Source organism: Myodes glareolus, chromosome 27, assembly GCF_982192425.1.
Source record: "Myodes glareolus chromosome 27, mMyoGla1.1, whole genome shotgun sequence".
Classification (NCBI taxonomy): domain Eukaryota; kingdom Metazoa; phylum Chordata; class Mammalia; order Rodentia; family Cricetidae; genus Myodes; species Myodes glareolus.
The window spans coordinates 17,125,405-17,132,587 of record NC_142052.1 but is presented as its reverse complement, the minus strand read 5'-3'; the positions used below and the strand labels follow the sequence as shown (position 1 = coordinate 17,132,587).

Below are 7,183 nucleotides of genomic sequence, written 5' to 3'. Positions count from 1 at the left end.
CTTTTGCCATTTTTTGTCATTAATGATTTTCTGAAACCATTTTTCCCAGTACATCAAATACAAATTGTATAAATGTAAAACACCCCTAATTTTATTACTGCATATTATTTTGGTCTCATTACTTGGATTTATATAGTTGATACTTATTTCATATTTTAAAACCAAATGATTTTATACACATATCTGTTACTTACGTTTTAATATACTTGTATAGGAATGCCTTCAGGGGTAGACAGACAATTAGTATAAAGATATATTTAAATAAACTCATTAGGTAAGCACAGAAATACACAAAAAATGCATGCACAAACACACATGTATAAACAGGCAGGTACACACATTCACAGATTCACTGACATTAGGAGAGACAAGCAAACACACAGACATGCAGAGAGAGACAAACATACACAAATATACAAACACTCACAGATAGATAGATAAACAGACTGAACTTTCAATGGCTTTTTTCCAACTTTGTGACCAGTAAAGTTTGTAGATTTTTAAATATGTTGTATTTGAAAATGTGTATTTTTCTTATGAGATACTTGTAGAGTAACTGAACACTGAAAAGTTTTATGATTAGGTCTTAGAAAATTTGTTTTGTAAATCAACTTATAAATTCCTCATTACAAAAGAAAAGTTATATAAAATACATAAGCCTTTTAACATATTCATTATTAATATTTGTGAAGATATAGATATCATTGTAATCATTTTATCTAAACATCTAGTGGTATATACTGCTTACAGTTTTTACACAGGGTTTATTTGAAATACTTTTACATATTTAGATTTGAAACTTAATTTTTATTTGACTAAATTCAGGTAAATATTTAAATAATAAAAATAAAATTTGAATCATACAACCTCTAGAATTTTTTGTAAATATTATTAAGACTTGTCCTAAGACTTACATTTAATTTAACATGCTGAATATTTTATTCAAAAGGATTGCATTCTCAACACTCATTGAATTTAACACTATATAAAAATTGGATCATATTGTCAGATGAATTGTAGTTTTGTTTACTTATGAAATTTGCATTTGTCAACATTCAATTGTTCTAGTGTAAAAGGAACACGCCCGGCTCCCAGCTAGTTTACACCCGAAATAATTACATGGAAACTGTATTCATTTAAACACTGCCTGGCCCATTGTCTTCAGCCCCTTATTGGCTTACTCTCACATATTAATTAACCCATTTCTAATAATGTGTGTAGCACCACGACGTCGTGGCTTACCAGGAAGATTCTAACCCACGTCCATCTTGGAGAGGAGAGCCAAAGTGCCTGCTTCATTGCCTTCTTCCCAGCATTCTGTTTTGTCTACTCCACCCACCTATGTTCTGACCTATCAGGCCAAGCAGTTTCTTTACTAATTAACCAATGAAAGCAACAGATAGGTAAAAGATCCTCCTACATCATTCTAACAATTACTGAATGTTGTGGGAAGCTCTCTCGTGTATGTTTTAAGACTATTTATCATACACATCATTTTCTTACTGACTCGATCCTTTTACCATTATCTATATTCCTATTTATTTCTGATGTGACCTCGAATGCCCATTTTGGCCCTCATTTAGCAATATAAATTTCTGTTTCTTCCTTGTGCTACTTTAGAGGTTCAGTATTTTTTCTTTTTTTAATGCCACATATTTTTATAACTCATTTTTTAAATAGTGTGCATATAAAGGTATTTTCTTGACACTTTATATCCCATTACTCTTTGTGTATATACATTTTGTGAATGTATAGGTACGTGTATATATACATATCTTTGGAAGGCACAAATGATGTTTAGAAAATTCATCAATTATTCTCTATTTTATTTTTTTGTAAAATGTCTCTTACTGATTTGGCTGGGTTTTATGTATTAAGGAAAACATGGATTAGAGAGAAAGCTCAGCCATTAAAGCTCATCATCAAAATATCAAGAGAAAATATGTAATATTTGTCTGTGAGTCTAGATTATTTAATTTAATATGATCTTTGGTTTCATAATTCTCTTGCAAATGACATAATTAGTTTTATATAACCATAAGGATAGGATATATAGTATTGAAAACTGTCTGGCATTGGCATAAAAACAGACAGGAGGACCAATTGAATTGAATCAAAGATTCGAATATCTATCCACACACCTACAAACACCCGATTTTTGACAAAGAAGAAAACATATATAATGGATAAAGAAAGCATATTAACAAGTGGTGCTGGCATAACTGGATAGCAACATGTAGAAGAATAAAAAAAGATCCATATCTAACACCATTCACAAAACTCAAGTTCAAATGGATCAAGGACCTCAACATAAAACCAACTACACTGAATCTCATAGAAGAGAAAATGGAAAGTACACTTGAACACGTTGATGCATTGGCACAGGAGACCTAAATATAACCTCAGTAGCACAGACAACTGAGAGAAACAATTAATAAGTGGAACCTCCTGAAACTGAGAAGCTTCTGTAAAGCAAAGCACACTGTCATTAAGACAAAATGGCAGCCTACAGAATGGGAAAAGATCTTCACCAGCCCCACATTGGATATAATCACATTTTAACCCACTCACCTTTGAGGAAAATCTAGGCTGGTTCTACATTTTGCTATTGTGAATAATTCTATGACAAACATGGGTATATGTCTGGTATGTCTGATTTATTTTCCTTTGATTATGCATTTCTCTCCCTCATACTTTTTGGTTTGTTTGGACCTTCTCATCTATAATGTTTGGACATATAAATAATAGAAAAATTTCTCCTGGAAAAGTATTTTAACAGTGTAGAGTACACAACTGTTCTCTTTGTATCTGTGTATTTGGTATTAACTTTCTGCCTTTAAATTGAAGCATGTGGTTTACTAATACTTAATAAAAAATTTTATGTCTTTAAGATTGATTTCCTGTTTTTGTTTCTTCTTTGTAGCTTCCTATTAACTCTACTGAGCTTTGAGTGTTCTTTCTAATGGTTCCCATGGAGATTATTTTATATTCACCTCTTTGATCCTGAACACTTCTTCCTTTGCATATCCCCTTATTATATATCTTACTCCTACTTATGTTACCAATCCTGTATGTCTGTAGTGCTCATTTTATTCAAAACCAATATTCTTAGGCAGATATTTCTCACATCTCGCTCTCACAACCACAATAACCACCATTCTACATTCTATCTTGATGATTTTGACTACTCTAGATTTCATATATGAAGAGTATAATAAATGGATTTATATATTAGAATGATAGAGTTCATATTTTTTTTCTTTTTGTGCAGTATCCTTAATGCTTATCCATGGTGCATCATATCATAATTTCTTTTTTTTAAAAAGCTGCATAATAATTCATTGTATGTGTATACCACATGCACTCGTTCTTTAGTGAGTACTTGGGTTTCATGTTTGTTTTTACTATTGTGAATGACTCTACTGTGAAAATAAGTGATAAATATATCTTTGAGCCTCTGCATTCAGTTCTTTGGGGTGAACACAGAAGATAAACTGCTGGATGATATGGTTATGCTATTTTTTGTTTCCTAGTCTCTATGTGGGTGTGTGTTTTTTTTAATATATACATACATACATATATATATACATTCATACATACATATATCATATACACATATATGTTGGGGGAGGCTACTTGTTCATTCTTGGCCACTTAGACCCAAAATAATCACTCAGAAACAGTTATTTGAAATATTGTTTGGTCAATAGCTTAAGAGTATTGCTAGCTAGCTCTTACATCTAGAATTAACCCATTTCCATTATTTTATATTTTACCATGAGCTTGTGGCCTGCTGGTAGGTTTCCAACTGGAAGCTTGTGTCTTTCCCCTCTGGCAGCTACATGAGTTCTCACTGACTCTGCCTACTTGCTCTATCTCTCTTTTATTTATTTATTTATTTATTTATTTATTTATTTATTTATTAAAAATTTCCACCTCTTCCCATTTCCCTCTCACTCCCTCCACTTTCCCTCCCCCTCCCTCTCCAGTTCTAAGAGTAGGCAGGGTTCCCTGCCCTGTGGAAGTCCAAGGTTCTTCCCCCTCCATCCAGGTCTAGGAAGGTGAGCATCCAAACAGTCTAGGCTCCCACAAAGCCAGTCCATGCAGTAGAATCAAAGCCCAGTGCCATTGTCTTTGGCTTCTCAGTCAGCCCTCATTATCAGCCACATTCAGAGTCTGATTTGATCACATGCTCCTTCAGTCCCAGTCCAGCTGTACATGGTGAGCTCCCATTAGACCAGTTCCACCGGCTCTGTGAGTGGACGCACCACTCGCGGTTCTGACTTCCTTGCTCATGTTCTCCCTCCTGCTCTTCATTTGGACCTTGGGACCGGAGCTGCAATGTGGGTCTCTGTCTCTATCTCCATCCATCGCCAGATGAAGGTTCTATGGTGATATCCACAACATTCATGAGTGTGGCTATGGCATAAAGCCAGTTCAGGCACCTCTTCTCTGTTACCGAAGGAACAAGCTGGGGAATTCCCCTTGGACACCTGGGAACCTCTCTAGAGACAAGTCTTTAGCCAACCATAAAATGGCTCCCTTAATTAAGATATCTACTTCCCTGTTCCCATATCCACCCTTCCTCCATCTCAAACATCCCATTTCCCAAGCTCTCCCCAATTCTCACCTTCTCCCTTCTCTCTTCTCTCTTCCCATCTCTACTTACTCCCACCCCCAGCCCCACCTGACAATCTTGTCTACTTCCAATATCCAGGAGGATAACTATATATTTTTCTTTGGGTTCATCTTCTTATTTAGCTTCTCTAGGATCACAAATTATAGGCTCAATGTCCTTTATTTATGACAAGAATTCATTTATGAGTGAATACATACAATATTCATCTTTTTGGATCTGAGTTATCTCACTCAGTAAAGTGTTTTCTATTTCCATCTATTTGCATGCAAAATTCAAGATGTCATTATTTTTTTACCGCCGAGTAAAACTCTAAAGTTTATATGTGCCACACCTTCTTTATCCATTCTTCTATTGAGGGACACCTAGGTTGTTTCCATGTTCTGGCTATTACAAATAGTGCTGCTATGAACATAGTTGAACAAATGCTTTTTGTAGTATGATTCGGCATCTCTTAGGTATATTTCTAAAAGTGGAATTGCTGGCTCCTCAGGAAGGTTGACTCCCAGTTTCCTGAGAAAGCGCCACACTGATTTTCAAAGTGGTTGCACAAGTTTGCATTCCCACCAACAATGGATGAGTGTTGCCCTTACTCCACATCATCTCCAGCATAGGCTATCATTGGTGTTTTTTATTTTAGCTATTCTGACAGGTGTAAGATCGTATCTCAGAGTTGTTTTGATTTGCATTTCCCTGATCGCTAAGGAGGTTGAGCATGACCTTAACTGTCTTTTGGCCATTTGAACTTCTTCAGTTGAGAATTCTCTGTTCAGTTCAGTACCCCATTTTTTAATTGGGTTAATTAGAGTTTTAGTGTCTAGTTTCTTGAGTTCTTTGTATATTTTGGAGATCAGACCTTTGTCTGATGAGGGGTTGCTGAAGATCTTCTCCCAATCAGTAGGTTGCCTTTTTGTCTTAATGACAGTGTCCTTTGCTCTACAGAAGCTTCTCAGTTTCAGGAGGTCCCATTTGTTCATTATTGCTCTTATTGTCTGTGCTACTGGGGTTCTATATAGGAAGTAGTCTCCTGTGCCCATGTGTTGCAGACTACTTCTCACTTTCTCTTCTATCAGATTCAGTGTGGTCAGATTTATATTGAGGTCTTTAATGCATTTGAACTTGAGTTCTGTGCATGATAATAGATATGTATCTATTTTCATTCTTCTACAGGTTGCCATCGAGTTATGCATCCAGTTTCTTTCTTCCTTTGTATAATTTTTGCTCTTTTGTCGAAAATCAGGTGTTCATAGGTTTGTGGATTAATATCCAGGTCTTTTATTTGGTCAACATCTCTGTTTTTGTGCCAATACCAAGCAGTTTTCATTACTGTAGCTCTGTAATAGAGTTTGAAGTCAGGGATGGTAATGCCTCCGGAAGTACTTTTATTGTTTAGGATTGTTTTGGTTATCCTGGGTTTTTTGTTTTTCCATATCAAGTTGATTATTGTTCTCTCAAAGTCTGTGAAGAATTTTGTTGGGATTTTGATGGGGATTGCAAGTCTATAGATGGCTTTTGTAGAATTGCCATACTATGTCGATCCACCCAATCCAAGAGCATGGGAGATCCTTCCATTTTCTGGTATCCTCTTCAGTTTCTTTCTTCAAATACTTAAAGTTTGGAATGCGAAGCAAACATGGCATCTGCAGTGCTTGCCGTGAGGACGAGGGCAGAAACCCTTTTCAGCCCCATGACAGCTACGCCTCTTGCAATCAGGTATGTGTCCAAGAAGAGAGGTGGCAGCTCCAAGAACCTGGGCGGGAAGTCACGAGGCAAACACTATGGCATCAAGAAAATAAAAGGTCACTATGTTCATGCTGGTAACCTCCTTGACACTCAGCGTCAGTTTCGATGGCACCCAGGCACCCATGTAGGACTTGGGAGGAACAAGTGCCTCTTTGCCCTGGAGGAGGGGATAGTCCGCAACACCAAAGATTTACGTGCCCAATCCCAAAATCTCGGAAGCTGTGGATCTGGTCACCAGTCTGCCCAAGGGGGCTGTGCTCTACAAGACTTTTGTCCACGTGGTTGCTGCCAAACCTGAGGGGACCTTCAAACTGGTAGCCATGCTTTGAAATCCCTTTGAGACCACCGGGTGGAGACTGGAGCCAGGTCACAGGAGCGTGATACAGGGCGTCAAGGATCAGATTGAGGACATGGTCCCCAGAGAAGAGACCTTGGATGGTGACTGCTGGAGACCCTTTGGTAGCGCTGATGTGAGCGTCAAAAAAGTTCCCTGGAGCCCTGAAAACAAAAACAAAAACAAAAACAAAAACAACGTTCTTGTCTAATAGATCTTTCACTTCTTTGGTTAGAGTTAACCCAAGATACTTTATGCTATTTGTGGCTATCGTGAAAGGTGATGTTTCTCTGATTTCCCTCTCTGCTATTTTTGAACTTTGTGTATAGGAGGGCATCTGACTTTTGGAGTTGATCTTGTGTCCTGCAACATTACTAAAGGTGTTTATCAGCAGTCGGAGTTCTTTGGTAGAGTTTTTGAGGTCGCTTATAACGAAAGTTTGACTTCTTCCTTTCCAATTCGAATCCCCT

At 36.9% G+C, this 7,183-nt stretch overlaps 1 pseudogene; it reads left to right on the top strand.

The window, feature by feature from the left end:
* The first annotated feature begins 6,269 nt into the window (after nt 1-6,269).
* Nucleotides 6,270-6,708, top strand: LOC125400016 (large ribosomal subunit protein bL27m pseudogene; annotated as a pseudogene).
* Nucleotides 6,709-7,183: the final 475 nt, after the last annotated feature.